The sequence below is a fragment of the Haliaeetus albicilla genome, chromosome 12 (assembly GCF_947461875.1).
Source record: "Haliaeetus albicilla chromosome 12, bHalAlb1.1, whole genome shotgun sequence".
Classification (NCBI taxonomy): Eukaryota; Metazoa; Chordata; class Aves; order Accipitriformes; family Accipitridae; genus Haliaeetus; species Haliaeetus albicilla.
Window position 1 is genome coordinate 34,445,378 of NC_091494.1, and position 16,119 is coordinate 34,461,496.

The following is a 16,119-nucleotide window of genomic DNA, read 5'->3' on the forward strand; positions in this document are numbered from 1 at the left end:
GGCATCCAAATGGGCCGAAAAGCCAAGTCATTCCCCATGGATGCTACCGTGCCACAGATGACCTCACGTATGGTGATGGTATCACAGCTCTGCCATGGGCTGGGGCACTTCCCTGCCAGGGAAAAGCAATCAGCTGCATGTCAGAAAGAGCAGTAGTTCCTGAAACCCAAGCACCCTGACTCTGCCATCCTGCATTCAGTGCACATATACCCATTTTTCCAATGAAGATCTGGCCGCCGTCAGTGCAGAGCTGCCTGCTGTCCTGGGCAGTGCTGCTGGGCAGCTTCAGCAGGGACCAGATGCTGCCAGCTGGCTGGTAGAGCTCAGGGCTGACCTCACCTTCAGCACTGAGATCTCCAGGGCCTCAGGTCCAGCAGGATTTTCCCCTGCAGCAAGAACAACTACTGAGAAGCCATTAAAAACCCAGCTCTGTGGTTAGAAGCAGGAGAGAAGATTGCAAGCAGTGTCTATACTCGGTGCCCTGGGTTATGTTGCAGGATGAATCCCAGTCTCCCCACAAAAACACAATGGGCAGAACTTTTTCCAAAAAGCCACGGGATGCGCAGAGCATGACCTCACCAGTCAGAAATGGAGGAATTGAGAAAGCTGTGTGCAGGCAGCAGGCTAAGACAAGCAGAGCCAGCGAGGCTGTAGCTCCCCGACCCGCAGAGCTGACGTAAGGGCTTGATGCTGCCAAAAGGCAGAGGTCCGGCTCACCCAGTGCCCACCGGGACCTTCTGCAGCCAGCCTAGCTCCTTAATCCAGCAGCAATAAAATGCTTTTCTGCCAGGCAAGTGAGTTGCATCAGCTCCCTGCGAGGAGTAAGACGAGCCAGCCTGAGCTGGGCACGGTAAATGCTGCAGCTCCCTTCCCGCAGTGACGGGCTGCTGGAGCAGCTCCTATCCCCGTGTCCCCAGAGCAGCCAGAGGAACCATGTTAGGGCACAGGGTGAAATGAGCAGAGAAATCCCATGTGCTGCGCAACAGGGACCCAAGAGTGTACGGGAAGAGCAGAGGGGAGTTGAGCTGCCTGGGGCTGGAAGAACAGGTCGGATGCTGCAGCAGGATAGCCCACCCACCCGTGCAAAGGATTATTGCTGCTCCCATCCACGAAGCTGTTTTCAAGCAGGCTGACAGAGACGGAGATGGGTCAGAAGCTGCAGAGCCCCATGGGGCTCTGCTGTGTGGGGAGGAAGGCACCACGCTGCCCCAGGGCAGGGTAAAGCAGCACTTGGAGGGCCATCGGGTCCGGGACCTGCCAAAGAGCAATGTTCCGTCCAGCGAGCAGAGGCCTTGCTCCAACAAAGCACGCTTCCCCTCGGCTTGCCGTCAGCGCAGGGAGCGCGTCCAAGCCGATCACTCATTGCTCTGGAGACTCATGTACTTGTGAGATGAGCTATTCTTACCCACGCAGGAAGGAACGGCTTGCAAATGGCACGAACAAGTGCATGGCTTGACCTTATCGCGGCGCGCAGGGCGCAAACGGCGGATGAGGCTCCTCCAAACAATTACTTGCGCTTTGGAGATCGGGTTGTGTTTGCAAAAACACAGAGCCACAGTGGTGGCCAAAGCACTTTGCGCACAACTTCACAGCTGGGGAAGAAAAATAAGTGGTGTGTGCTTGGAGAGCCGGGGCAAAGCACTGCTTCAGGGCCAGACTCTGTTTGGGTGCAGCTCACACATGGACACCCGCCATCCCTGCCAGCACCCTCAGCACCTATCCTGGGTCTCTCTGCAACTCACACAGGGCTCACAGCCGCCCTCACATTGCCCAGCACCGAACTGCTAGAGATGTGTGAAATCTCCAGGAAAGACGAGCTGTTTGATATTGCCCACCTTCACGCAGGCAAGAGAGAGCAGCGAGGGAGAGCGGGACAAGCACCTTGTGGACCACAGGGTTTAAAACCATTTTCTTTCTGGGAGAGCCTGGAGCTAACCATGGTGGGGATTAATTTTGCCCAATCAGTGGGCAAAACTAGTAAAACAGCACAGGCTTCAAAATACATCCATGTGATACCAACATTGACTGGCTAGGGTGTTTGCCTACTCTCTTTGTCTTGGCAATAAATTCTTAGTTGCTATTTATGAGGCTCACAGCAGCTTCAAGTTGTAGGAAAACCAAATGGGCAACTGATAAGCAAACTCAGGTGCACCCATCTTCCTGGGGCCACAAGATGCTCTGGAGCAGGCAAGCAGGGACAGGGGGTGCATCACCCTGCTCCAGACAGGCGCAAGCCACTTTCACAATGCAATTTGAGTCACTCCAGCTGACGAACAAATAAGATCCTTAAGCATGATTTGCAAGTTACACAGCCCCAAATATCCAACTGACCCACTTCTCCCACGGTGCTTTCCTCAAACGAAGGCTGTTTACAATCTCTAATCCACTTTGCATGTTGGTTAAACAGAGACCTCAGCACACCGAGCTGGTGGAGGCTGTGTCCTGCCTGTACCTGTCAGCCCAAAGAGGCTTTTACTGTAAGAGCGCTTATACTGCAACTAGTGACTTCAGCCGCTGGACTGTTTTCACAGCAAGACCCCAGGAGAGGTGCCAGGACGGGCTGGGGACCGCGTTTGGCAGTCATGTGCATATGACCGTATCAAGACACAGCATCCCCCAGGAGAAACTGGGGAAAAGCACATTTATTTTAAAAGCAAACAGTGACCAGCTCCTTGCTGACCCATTCTGAATTAAAACCTTCAAAGACAACATTGACATTATTTCTGCAAAAGCCACAAGGTCAAAAAGATGTAAAATTTCCGTGAAAACAAAGCAAAGGCAGAGAAGCCATTGCAGGACTGCCCTTCCTGCAGGCACCCCCTCACCTCCTCACCCTGAATACTCGCACTCCTCAGCCCCACGAGCAGCACCCCATTTCAGCTGCCTCCCCGTTGCTCTCCAGCCAACCTTCAACCTGACACCCAACTGACTGTGGTAGGAGCAGGAACCGGCAGACACCATCTTTCAGCCAGGAACTGCTCCCCTCTGGGGTGTAAAGATCAAACTACAAAATGTCCACAGACCCCAGCCGGTACCAGCAGCCTGAGAGGGCGTACAGTCCTCTGCATCTCAAGCTGCAGCAATCACATGTTCACAAAGATGCCCTTCTCTCCTTCGGGTACACCTTCTCAAGCACTGCAAGGGCTGGAGCAAAGCCAGCATTGCTGGGTTTAGTTCTGCTCAGGAATTCACTCTTAATGTGACACTTAAGAGGCAAAACTTAGCGAGAAAGAAATCCTGTACTTGGTCAAGGAGCCAGCATGGCTACCATGAGCTGAGCAGCTTTTGCGGCTCTTCCTACGAGCACTAAGCACAGGAAACACACACAGCTCAGCAAGCAGCACGGGTTCATGGCATCTCACAGCACACTGGCCTCAGGCTTGGCTTGGGAGCATTGCAGATCAAGCGGAAATTCCCTCTACTTATGAAATGAAATCTAGGAGCCAAGCTCTTTGCAGTGCAAGTGAAAAGTTACTACTCGCTGTTAGCAAGAGTACATTTTACTACCCAGGTGGGAGGAAAGGGAACTTGGCATATGCAAGTTAACCCTCCAAGCAGTCTCTTCCAGGTACCTGCACTGGTGGTGGGCACTAACTGTATCAAACCTACTGCAGAGCTGCCTCCCCCCGGGCACGCAGGCACATTGCTTACAAGTAATTCCTGGCTGCACGCTGGCCAGGGCCCAGCACCATCACATGGAGTGCACGGCGAGCCCGGCTGATGGTTATATAATGCACAAGCAACCTGGGCTGCTGCCAGCCAACGCGCAGAGCCGGGATCTTCAACGGGAACATAATCCCACCGCGGCCTCGCTGCCCGCGCATCCGATTAAAGGAAGAAAGTCTCCCGGTTTTCCAGTTTTGGCGAAAGCAAACCGTTCTGCGGAACTTCACACCCTCTAGCGGAGATGGGAGCTTGGCACACGGAGGAGATGCTCTCAAGTCCTTCGGCACTGCTGAATTATTCAAGATTGAATTACCCCTACAGATACCCAAAGCACATCTAGAGAGCACTACACCTCTCCAGCGTGTGATTGCCCCAGGCACAAGTCACAAGTGTCAGTGTAGAAGTAGTTTTATATGCCTATTTGCCTTTATGCACGCTTGCAGCACCTTAAAAATCTTTCTCCTTTGTTCACACACAATAGCAAGTATTAAATATGAAGGAAGAAAGTCAACTTTGAGAACCAGATTTTATTCATGTTTACCATCTAGTTAGGCAAAACTACTTTCTATAACCTAAAAAGACACAGGTATAACCAAACCGCAAGGGCAGCACTCTCACCATCCTGCAGAACAATCTTCTGGCCCAGCTACCTGAAAAGAAACAACGAGGATGTTCAGCCACAGCAAACACACTGCAGGGAAAGCTGGGCACAGGCGTCAAGAGCTGCTCAGTGTGTGCACCAGGCAGTCAGACCCCACAAGGCTGCCACAAACAGCTCTTGATCCAGGGCCCTCTTGCAAATGGTTATGTTGCATACTAATTACATTGAGAAAATACTTTGTTTAAAAGTTAGCCGACAGGAAAATCCTCAGTCAGACAAGTAACTTTGTTTTTAAAATCAAAATTCTTCAAGCTTAGAAGATATTTTTCTGACTTATATCCAACTTTTCACTCCTTTAATTAGAAACCTGAGACTTATAAATTTGGGGTTTAAGGATAAATACAGCTCATTTTCCAGGTGCAACCAAAATCAGGATATTTGCAATCACCCTATCTAGGCCTCCATATGCTTTGTTCTGACAGCCCATGTAACCAAAAATACCAATTTGTAACCCAGGGAAGACTGACATCAGTGAAAGGAAAGGGAAATGCTTGTTCAAATAATAAACTGATCAAAAATGTCAGTCTGCAGCTCTGCCCAGGTGAGTTCAATATCAGGAGACAAAGCAGAAAGGGAGAATTGGTTGCAAATTCAAAGCATGTGACTTTGTCCGGTAAACAGAGCGCAGCTTCGCTTGGCGCAGGAGACATTACCCAGTCAGGGTGTTAGCCAGAAATCCAGCTACAGCTAGAGACCACTGTCCTACACAGACCCATCTTCTCTGGATCAGCATCAAGAGAAGCACCTAAGAAAGGCAGCATCCCACCCCCAGCTCTCCTTAAAATCCTTCCCAGTAGCATTTCTACCATGAAAACTTCCAACAGCACACCAGTGCCAATCACCACTTTTGGCACCATCTCCTTTCCAGCTGGGGGGAAGCTACTCTCAAGCCTGCGGTGTCATGGTAAAATAAGGCTGCCAGATCAACCCAAGCACGTGCCTGATCATACCAGGCATGGGAATGCAACTGCATTTCTGCCGAAACGGCCGTAACACACAGCCCAGAGCTGATGTTTGTTCACGCTGACAGCAGAAAGTCAGATGTGTGGCCAGCAGGAAGCCTGCCAGCACAGTGGTAACCTCCTAGACTCATCTGAGCATATCGGAGCCGGCAAAGTGAGCTTGTACTGGATCAGTGTTGTGTCACAGGGACGCAGCACTTGGGTCTGGCACCAGAAGGCCCTGAGCCTGCTTCATTTCTGCTGAGGCACAGCATGAACAGCGTTTTTTCAGAAATATACTTCATAGTGTTGTGGTTACCCTGGCAGAATCAGCTGGGCGAGATGTATGGTGGAAAAAATTCACCACCTGATGAACAAGTAGGTGCGACACAAAGAATTAACAGTGAGCTTGTTAAACCATCAGGCTCCCAAATTAACGTCCCACTGAAATTATCAGGGACAGTTCACACCTCTGGTTAAAACGGCATGAAACTGGACAGAGCAACAGTACATTCAAGCTCCCAAGACAGACACATCAATCACACCCTTCTAATTCAGGTGCTGCTGGTGTGCAGTGCCCCCATTTTTAAGATTTGATTGGAAATAATAGCATCTGGCAGCTACTCTGAGGCCACTGTGCACACCATGGACTCTACAGCGTAGCAGAGTCCCCCCGCAAAACAAAGCCACTGTGGTGGGGAGGAAAGGGGGGCAGAAAAGTTGTTTTTCCCTCCCCCAAACTACACAGTCCTTCCTCTCCCTCCCAGCCTTTGAAACTGTTCACTTTTCCATAACTTTTCATTAACATGCTAGAAAGTTACTTATTTTTCTCTCCTCAGCTTGTTTTTGCTGCTTTACTGGGTTAAATCTGCTCACAGATAGGCCCTGACAAATCCCAGTGCCAGGTCAAGGCGAGCAAAGGAAGCAGTTTGCTGGGACTGGGGGCAAGGAGGGTCTCCCATTTTAGCAGCTATGAAATATTAATTCTTTTTAACCCAAACTGCACCAAGAAGGCTTGCCAATCGCCAGCAGGTCAGTTGCAGCCAAGCACAAAACACAGTCTGATGGCAAAGCTGGTTTAAGGAGCACCTTCTTCCTCCCACCGTCTGACAGCTCTTCAGTTGTACAGGAGCAACCATCTGGGATGACCTCACTGTGAGCCAGATCAGCCAACCAACACCAACAACAAGCAGGAAAAGCGTGCCTTTTTTTTTTTTTTGGCAAAGAACTTTTGTCAGAAGCCAGGATCACTTTGGTGTCAGGTTCACAGCACAGGCCTTCCCCGCTCCCCTTCCCATGTTTGTGAGAGCACATGCTTGCCTGAGCTATGACCCCAGCTGAACTCCCCAGCTGTAGGAGAAAAACCAAACCATATAGAAAATCACAGATGTAACGAGAGCAAAGTACACAACTTCCAACAAAGCCTTACAATTTGCTCAAGTAAAGAAACCACCTTATCAGTATTCCCTACTATGTGGGGAACAAAGTTTTGGAATTCACATAGTGCTAGTGATAAATCAAGAGAAAAAAATATATGAGCAATGTATCTAAGTTCCACTTTCCATGTCTGTAAAACATGCCTGCAAAGGAAATGCAGTATCAGTTTAATTTTGCTAGATGAATTTCAAAAGAAGATTCAGTATACATTAAAGAAACTAATCTAAAAGCTGTTTTCCCTTGACTTAGGGGGGGAACCTGTTGTATGCAGTATCATACATGACCATCAAAACGCTGCATGAATGCTCACACCTGTTACTGCACAGGATGAACCCCAGCACGGAGCCCGCCTGGGAGTTGATCTCGGGCACAGGTGAGGCTGGCTGGTACGAGGATGGGCCCACTGGCCCCACCACCAAGCAGCCCTTCCCCAGCCCTGCGCTCGCTGCAGCGCCCACAGACCCCTCGTGCCCCGTGCCCAGGAGGGAATCACGGGGATCACCCACTCACCTCGTTCTCACTCGCCTCAGAAACAGAAGCACCAAGGGCCAACGTAACCACCCGCAGTCGCCATTCGGGGCTGTGGCTTCTCTGGGGCTCAGCCCTGGCAGAAAATCTTGCAACACACAAAGTTCTGGGAAAATTCACGTGAAAAGCACACAGTCTCGGTCTGACCACCACCACGCTGTGTGCACACCCTGCCCTGGCCACACAACCCCCTCCCCGCTGCACGGCTCGCCCTTTCCACCCCTTGGGCCCAACTCAGCTCTCCGCCAGCACCCCCACTCCGTGGCACTGCCCACCCCACAGCCCTGCACCACCCCGCACCCACATCCCCAGTGCGGGCTCCAACACCTCCCCCATGGAGGAACCGTACGTCGAGTTTGTCCGCCGCACAGCACCCCAACTCTCCTGCAGCCCCCCCACCCCCCACTGAACCCCACATCCTACCCCCCAGGCCCTCGCTACCCCCCAAGCCCCCCTTGCACCCCCCACAGCGCTCCAGCCCTCCCCACCGTCTCCCCCAGCCCCCACATCGCCCCCCACCTCCCACACCGTCTCCCAGCCCCCAATGACGCCCCCACATCGCCCCCCACCTCCCACACCGTCCCCCAGCCCCCAATGACGCCCCCACATCGCCCCCCACCTCCCACACCGTCCCCCAGCCCCCAATGACCCCCCCACATCGGCCCCCACCTCCCACACCGTCCCCCAGCCCCCACTGCACCCCATACCCCGCTGCCCCTCCGTCCCCAATACACTCCCCCACCACCCCAGCCCCATGCCCTGCCCCTCAGCCCCCAATGCACCCCCCGATGCCGCCCGCACCCCCCGATGCACACATACACCCCCCCGGCCCGGCCGCCCACCGCCCGCCACGAGGCCCCGCACCGCCGGAAGCAGGAAGGCCGAGAACCCACCGAGAAGACGCGAAGGCCAGAGCGCCTGGCGGAATACTTCCGGCTTCCCGCAGTCCTCCAAGCACTCCCTTAAAGGGCCAGCGACGGCCCGGCCAGCGTCGCTATGGCAACCGGCGGGGCCCGAGCCAGGCCCCAGGGCGTTGCGGGCCCCGGCGGCGAGTAGCCGGGTGGCGAGTGCCCCGGGCGGCAGGGCGATGTCAGCCCGGGGCGCTGGGCCTTGGCCGCTGCCCTTCGCGGTAACGCTCCGCGTTACCGGCTCCCCGGGGCCTCGCAGGCCGCGCCGGCTCCCCCCGGGTGTGCAGAGTGGGGCCGGGCCTCACGGGCACCGCTCGGGCTTCTCCATAAAACGGCCGGGACGAGATCCGAGAACGGGGGGGGGGACTGAAAACATGGCCCCATCCAGCTCGGGGACCAGCCTGCGCCCTGCGACCGTGTCGGGTTTGGTGTTATATTCCCCCAAAAGGCACAGTCTCTGCGCACGGAGGGTTCAGAGGCTGCTCTTGGCCGGAGCTGAAACCGCAGCGGCGTTAATACAGAGTAAATCAGTATTTAGATCTAATTTTCTGTTGATGGTTTTCAAGGCCGCCTGTTCACGTTGAATTGTGGTTCACTTTCAGTGGCTCTGACAGCTTCCCTCCAGGCTCAGCCAGAGAGGCTTTTCAGCATGAATAAAGGTATCTCGCTCAGGTAATTTAATCACAAATTTCCCTCCAAGACATTTTGGTATAAATAGCCCAACAGAAGAAAAACACTACAACACGCATCCAATAGCTTTCTCCCTGATGGCTCATTAAAAATGAATAAGCGCTTAGTTTTATTTCTGCAATAACACATTTTAGCAGACCTTTTATAAAATATCCATACAGATCTAAACCATACATGCAGAACCTGGACAGGAAGAACAGCTGGTAAAGCCAAGCACCACACCACTAGCAAATGCTCACTTTCAGGTTGCCCATAAAACCTTAGTGTGGCCTCTCGGTGCTGGCACAGTCAAGCAAGAGGCTTGAATGACATGGTGACAACTCGTCCCTCCAGCCTGTCCCCACACTGTGCAAGAGCAGATTGGCCCCGCTGGCTGAGCAGGTAATTCAATGCTCTGGTTTCCCATTAGTTGGTGTGAAGCCCCTGCCGTGCTGCCTGCATGCTGCTCGGAGCCTGCTCTGAATACTAAACCTGTTCATTTTCTTGTGATTTTTTCTTCTGGTGCTTGTAAATATGCATGCGGAGTGTTTTACAATACTGAGGAATGTCTTTCCAGTCCCTATGAAATCAGAAGTCATGCTCCCCATTTTGCACACAGAATTGTGATGCAAAGGGATGAATGAAAACATAAAACCCCACAGATCTGAGGAGCTGACTTTGCAAAACCTGCTTCTGTGCTTTTCAGGGTACAAAGCCTTTTCCTTCTGCCCCTTGACCAGTGGTCACAAGCTGAGGGATATTCCCCTCTCCCAACACAGGCCAGGTTTTCATGTGTTGCTGGTTTAATGTTGGCTGTGATGCTTAGTGGTTGGGGTTTTTTTTGTTATGATCACAGTGAAATCCTTTAATGGTGGCAGAAGGTGCCCAGAGCATGGTGGAAGAGCCCCGCAGCCAGTCTGCCCGAGGCTGAACCCTGGAACCTCGTGTGCAGTGGCCAGATGAGGCTCCTCACAGGGCGGGACGAGCCAGTCAGGCTGCGCAGGCACCCTGGGCAGCCTCACAAAAGAGGTGGGCTTTTCCAACTGAGTTAGAGGGGCTCCGAGACCCTCACAACCTTGTTTAACACCAGCCTGGCAGGGAGGTGGAAGAAGCAGCCGGACACTCCGCTCCAGACAGACACCCGCTTCCCTCTGGACCAGCACATCAGGGTGGCACGGGGCCATGCGTGTGCAGAGCCTGAAAGCAAAAGCATTTCACGATGCATGCTGCAAACAGTGCAACATGCTGCACACCTTTGCCGTGTCCCCCTCCCCTCAAGCACCCTCTTTTGTCTCTCCTCTTCATTGCTGAAAGGAGCCACGGGACCACACAGCCGCCCAGCGCCGACTGATCAGCTGCCACACACCCCCGTGCTTTCATTTTTCCTCGGTGTAATAACTGCCAGGACTGCAGCCAGCTTTAAATGTTATGTATCTCATTTGTACAGCTGAACCTGTGCTGTCTGGCTGATGGCAAGAACAGCTCTGAAAACAAACTAATTCTTTTCTTTTTTTCCTTTTTGATAAAAGAAAACATTACCTCTCTGAGATTTACACACTAGATCAAGCATAAACCTGAATTATCTCCCTCTTCTTTTTTTCCAGGAGCAGATAATAGGTAGATCTATCCACCCGTCTGCTTTGTCACACGTCGCCCAGCTTGGCAGCATTTCTGTTGCTATTAAACCATGCTCATCCCCCTTGACATTTAAAGGACCGTTATATGATTACTGTCACAGTCTCGTATGTGGATCCTTAAACGAATTCTCTCCTCCTCTTCCCGCTGATGATGGATTTGCTCGTTTATGCCATAGTAATTTGTTTTTCTCATGCTGTGCTCCAGCAAAATGCTTTCACTGTCAAATGTGGTTTTCTGTACAGCCCTTCCCCGCGGTGCCATGTTACAACCGAGCAGCTCCGGGCAAATTGGAGCTGCCCTGTCTTTCAACAGTGGTAGCAAAACAAAATAGCATATGCCTTCAGGAACCTGATCATGCTGGGGTTGGATTCTCCTGCATTCGGAGTCACTGCTGCCACGGTGCAAAACGTGGCAGACCACAGTGCTGCGATTCCCATTGATGGGGCCTTGGGCTACCACGGCTGCTCCATCACACCCGTGCAGAATGTCCCGTGAGACACGGAGACATTGGCTCTGTGGTGAGGAGAACATGGCACTCGAGAGCAGGGAGTTGAGGCTTTCCGTCTCTTTGGGAGCCTCTTTTCCACCTCTTTTGGGTTGGAAGCACCGTCAGCTTGAGGGATTGATTGCAGCTCATCCATCAGGTCAGCACACACATGGGGAGAACGTGCAGACCAGAGAGTTTGCTGCCACCAGAGCTTTTCCAGGTGATCTGCAAAGGGGAGAAACATTTCAGGACACCAAGTCCTGAGAGAACTTTAAAGTCCCTTTTGGCCTCTCCTGTGTTCTCCTGTTGGCCAGATCAGAAGCACTGAGGGTGGTACCCAGCTCTGCCGAGTGCTGGTGGGCAGTTTTGCCAGAAAGTTGGTCTCTTGCATGTCCAGGCATTGAGTTAAATGGGCAAAAGCACTCGCCAGACAGTGTGAAACATAAAGACAAGCCCTTGTCCCATACATCAGTTTGTACTTTGAGTATCTCTGATGTGAAAACCTGGCTCTCTACATGCTCCCACCACACAAAAAACTCCTGCCTCTCCTAGGGCTGCTCACGCTGAGGGACTTTGCCTGCCCTCGCAAGCAGGACCATTGGCGTTCCCTGGTTCCCGCCACCTCAAAAACAGGCCGTGAGTGGGGCTACCCTCGCCCACCTCGTGCTTGGAAAATGTGGCCAGCAGAGATCAAAATGCAAGTGTCCCCCTTGGATGGAGAGCATCACGGCTGGTTTTGTGGCAGGTCATGTCACCTGGACTCCTGAGCCCAAGGCACTCGAAGCATACATGTCCATCCTGCCACGGGGCTGCAGTGCTTCTGAGCTGAAAGCTTGGGGATCTCTGGCTTAACCTGAAAAACAAAGTGAAAATTTCCCACTCCACAGAGCTCGGTTGTTTCTAGAATTACTCCCATCAGCATCTCCTCTGTTCCCAATCCCCTGCCACAGAGAAGGTTGCAGAGGTTCGTGTATCTAATGAATTGCTATTCAAACCCACTTGCTTGTAGAGAAACACCCTTGACCAAATCCAGCTGTGCTGGGGAAAGATGTTTTCTCTCTCAGGCACTTGTCACTGTCCCCAGCTGGAGGTTTCTCTCCCATCAGCCTGCCAGCAGGGCAGTTTGTGTGCACAATTCAGATGGAGCCAGCTGGGCTGGTGTCCTCTACTCCAAAGACAATAAATCTGAGAGCCGGCAACCCGATAAGAAGCACTGCGGTGGCCCGGCATGCTGCTGATCACGGCACATCTACGCTGCTGCCTCCCACCTACCAGGGGCTTTTTGGAAGAATAACTCATCGTGGCAAAATTTCTGCCAGATCCAGTACCGTATGGCTGTGCTTCCTTCATATTAGCTGTACCAGGTATATTTATCCTCCAGCAGACAACACCAAGCTGCCAAGCAGTATGTCATGGAGCTTGACTAACTTCTCGGGCACAGACTAACTGTGCCCAGCCCTGAGCTCCTCTCTGCTGCCCGGTGGCTCAGCATTGCATGCATGAATTAACACCTGCAGAACAGCATCCTCAGACCTCTTCATAGAGGTGAAACAAACCCCAAAGTGGGATGGCGAGTCCTCCCCAACCTGCCCAACCAGCACATCTGCAAGGGTAGCAGTGTCCATGGCACGAGCTGCTGCAGGATGCTAACTCCTTCCACCAGCACAGCCGGATCCCAGAGATGATGTTGCTTGGCTGTATGCATGCCTGCAGGACAGGACCAAACACCAGCAGTTATTCATCTGGTCCTCCCAGGAAAACTGTGCAACAAGGACAGCTCTGCAGCTGGCAGCAAGGCGTTCAGCGTGCCTGCAAACACTGGGGGTAGTAACTGTCTTTAACCACAGCGGATCCCCTGTCTAAGCAGAGGAAAGCTGGGCAGTGCAGAGATGGGTGACAGCTGGGGCCAGCCCTGAAAGGACCACGGCAGTCCCTTTCATTCTGTGCTCAGGTAGCCACACTCTGAAATGCCTTTGAAATACTCCAGAGCACTTGGTCCTTTTCCACCTGAAAGCTCCCTGTACCCTTGCGAGTGAGGTCAAGTCACGGCACCAAAGAGGCAGCCGGAGGCACACCTAGAGCTCTGGTTGCTGAAATTATCCCAAGGAAATTCCTCCGTATTGCATTTTGGGGACCAGCGCTGACACCCTCTTGCTCTGCAAAACCCACAGCCCTAAATGTCCCCCATCCCCAGCCAAGCACTGCCGCCCCTCGCAGAGCCCCCCGCACCCTCGACGAGCTGTTTTACACGGCCTGCAGCCGCCCGGGGACACGCTTCCAACGCAGGCGCCTCGGATGAGTTGGTGCCCTTTGCAATCTCCTTCTGTTGCATTCCTATAGAGTTTGGCCAATTTGCATAACAAACACGCAGTATAAATGTCAAGATCGGCCACATCCATATCTTATTTTCGCTTCAGACTCTAATTACATCATTTTGACTCTAACTTGCCTTTGCAAATAGCTGGAGCCTGGCAAGCCGGGGACGTCGCCTTCCCAGATCCCCGGGGCTGCGCTCCGAGAGCCCGACATCCATCTTACTTACGGCTCCCCGAGAGCTCCTGCCTTTCCTGCAGATGCAATTAGTGGCTCTGCCACTGATGCTCAGCACAAACGGACCCAGGGAGGAGAGAAAAACACATGCTGAGCCAGGAGACAGACCTGCATGGCAGCCCAGAGAAGCAGATGGCCTCTTCTGCATGCCAAGAGGGAAACCGAGGCAGAAACAGCCAGGGGTCTGGCTCTCCGTTGCAGACCCACACTGCAGATCTGGATTCCCGGTGCTACCCTTGTCTTTGGTTTGCACAATTTCTCGTGAAGTGCCATGAGAACAGATGTGTGCAGGGTGTTTTTGCAGATGCGGGGTGAGGGGTGAGGAGAGACAGCTCCAAATCCCGGTCTCTTCCAGACTTATCCATGCACTCCATTCCTCCTCCTGCTGAGCTGTGGATAAACCCTCTATAAACCCTGAATAAACCTACCTGCTGCTCTCCATGACAGCCCCACTGACTGCATCCGTTGCCTCCTGTGGGGCACATTTTGGGTTTGTATCTAAAGGTTTCAGAATCCCTAAAGCACCACTTTTCATTTAATTCTCCAGATGCAAATGAGGATTTGCAGGAAACCATTTGATTCACGGGTTCATCCTTTATTTTGGCAGATAGCATCAGTTAAACGCCTGCTTATTTCTGCTTTGTGAGAACAATATAAACCACTTAAGTACACATACAAGATAGACTGATCCATAAGTGCTTATGAGCTGTTTGATTTACTGGGGCGTCTTTATCTTTGCTGAGTATCTTAGAAAGTCATTTATTATTTAGCAGTAAATTAAAGCAGAGGGTCTGTGATTTTCAACAACAGAAATTAATATCCCAGCACTCCTTTGTACCATATATATCTATAATTTACAGCACTGAAATCGGCCAGATAGAGCTGCAAGACAATCCGTTTCCCCTTCTCCCTTGTTACCTCCTGATTACTGCTGCACAGGGGGAAATAAAAAATGGACTCGCAGGAGAAACGCTCAAGTCAGTGAAGGATAGTTTTAAATTAAAAGTCCAGTTTTTGTGGCTCTCGTGAGATCCCCTTCGCTTCCCACTCTGCCCTCCCACTCACATCACTTACGGATAATATATTGAACATGCTGCAATCTCGCCTTGAGACTGCCGATTTTTAATCTCACTGGTTCTATGCTCAGGGTTAAATAATAATAATAATAATAACAACAACGACAACAATAATAATATTCTTCCACTTGCAAGCCTCACAAACACAGGCTGTGGGGTGCTTTGCCCAGCCATTCGCAATGGAGGGGTGGCCATGGTCCCCGCAGAGCTGGAGCAAGCGGTGGCTATCTGGAGACACGGGTGACAGCGAGGACAGAGCTCTTCCCGCTGATGCTCCATGGACTCATAAAGTCTGTGGGCGATTTTAGGAACAAGGGTGGGGGTGTCACATTGGAGAAAAATACATTCTGTGAGCTGGCAATTCCTTCCTTTGGGTCTGGGCCAGCTTGCCGCCAGCGGCCTGGTGCCACGTTCAAGTGCAATAACATGGCCGGAAAGTTTTATGGGCTGTGTTGGGCTCCAGCTGACACAAAGAAGCTAATAATTTATAGCAATCTTGTGTACTACAAAGGCAAAACATGTCCCTCTCGGATGTAGCTCTGGAAGCTGCAGGGATAAATCAGCTCCACCAGGGAGCAAATATGAGAAAAGCAGAAAAATGACCCCAAAATTTCCACTTGGCTTCTCTGGAAGGAGGAGAGTGAAGGCCCTGCAAACACCCTCCCGGTGCCGGTGACGTCCCGGCTGGCCCGTACAGGCACCCGGGCTGTGCCTGGGTTTCCAAGCCCTGCCTGCAGGCACCGCGGCGTGAACCACCGCTGCCCGGACAGCCGGCACACTGCCTCCAACATCTTGTGTTGCCTTTTGTCTCTGCCCACATGAGCCACCCCGTCCTTCTGGAGCCCACCTGGGGTGCAGAGTAACGAGGTTTTGCACCCCAGAGATGGGGGGGGACGGCGGCTGCACCCCAGGAGCCAAGCAGAACTGTCTGGGTGACGGCTGGCGTGTGTACACCAGCCATTCCTTATGCTCACCAGTGAAATGAGGCATTTACACAGCAAGGTCCTCATGTCTGGGGCCCCCGTGGGGGCAGGATCTGTGCTTTCGGCCAACAAATCCATCTGCTGGAATAATCCCAGGAAACTCAGCGCTACCCTCGATGCTGCCAGCTGGGAATGGCACCCATGGGTACTACAGATGCTTTCCCACTCTCTAACCACCACCTCAACCCACATAGACATCTCTCTGTTGGAGCAGCACAAACCAACCTCCCAGTATCTACCAGAGGTGTTTCACAACACCAGCAACTGGAGTGTCACCATGCCAGGACTGGGGCCGCTCTCGCCACAATGCTGTGCAGCGTTCTGCTGCAAGAACCGGACTCCCCGGCCCGGGGATCCTGTGGCATCGGATGGGATGAGGCACCCCATCACCTTATTTTCACCATACTCACTTGCCATGGTTCCCCAGGCAGCTGGCTGGCTGGACTGCTGCTGAATTATATGGGTCCCCTTCCATTTCTTAGCTAAATTAAGAGAGTCATTTGTCTTGCAGCAAACCAGATAAAAAGAAGACATCAGGAAATTCAGCCTTTAACAAACCACGCTTTCCTCCTCTC

The 16,119-nt window shown here is 52.4% G+C and overlaps 1 long non-coding RNA gene and 1 other non-coding gene across 2 annotated transcripts; both read right to left on the reverse strand.

Moving 5' to 3' along the window:
• Positions 1 to 4,173: 4,173 nt before the first annotated feature.
• LOC138688147 (uncharacterized) lies at positions 4,174 to 7,546 on the reverse strand. The gene is made up of 2 exons (XR_011327198.1): positions 7,227 to 7,546; positions 4,174 to 4,312 (listed from the first exon to the last, which is right to left on the reverse strand). It is a non-coding gene; the product is annotated as an uncharacterized lncRNA (long non-coding RNA).
• Positions 6,965 to 7,144, reverse strand: LOC138688328 (small Cajal body-specific RNA 16). Its single transcript, XR_011327351.1, has one exon. It is a non-coding gene; the product is annotated as a small Cajal body-specific RNA 16 (non-coding RNA).
• Positions 7,547 to 16,119: the final 8,573 nt, after the last annotated feature.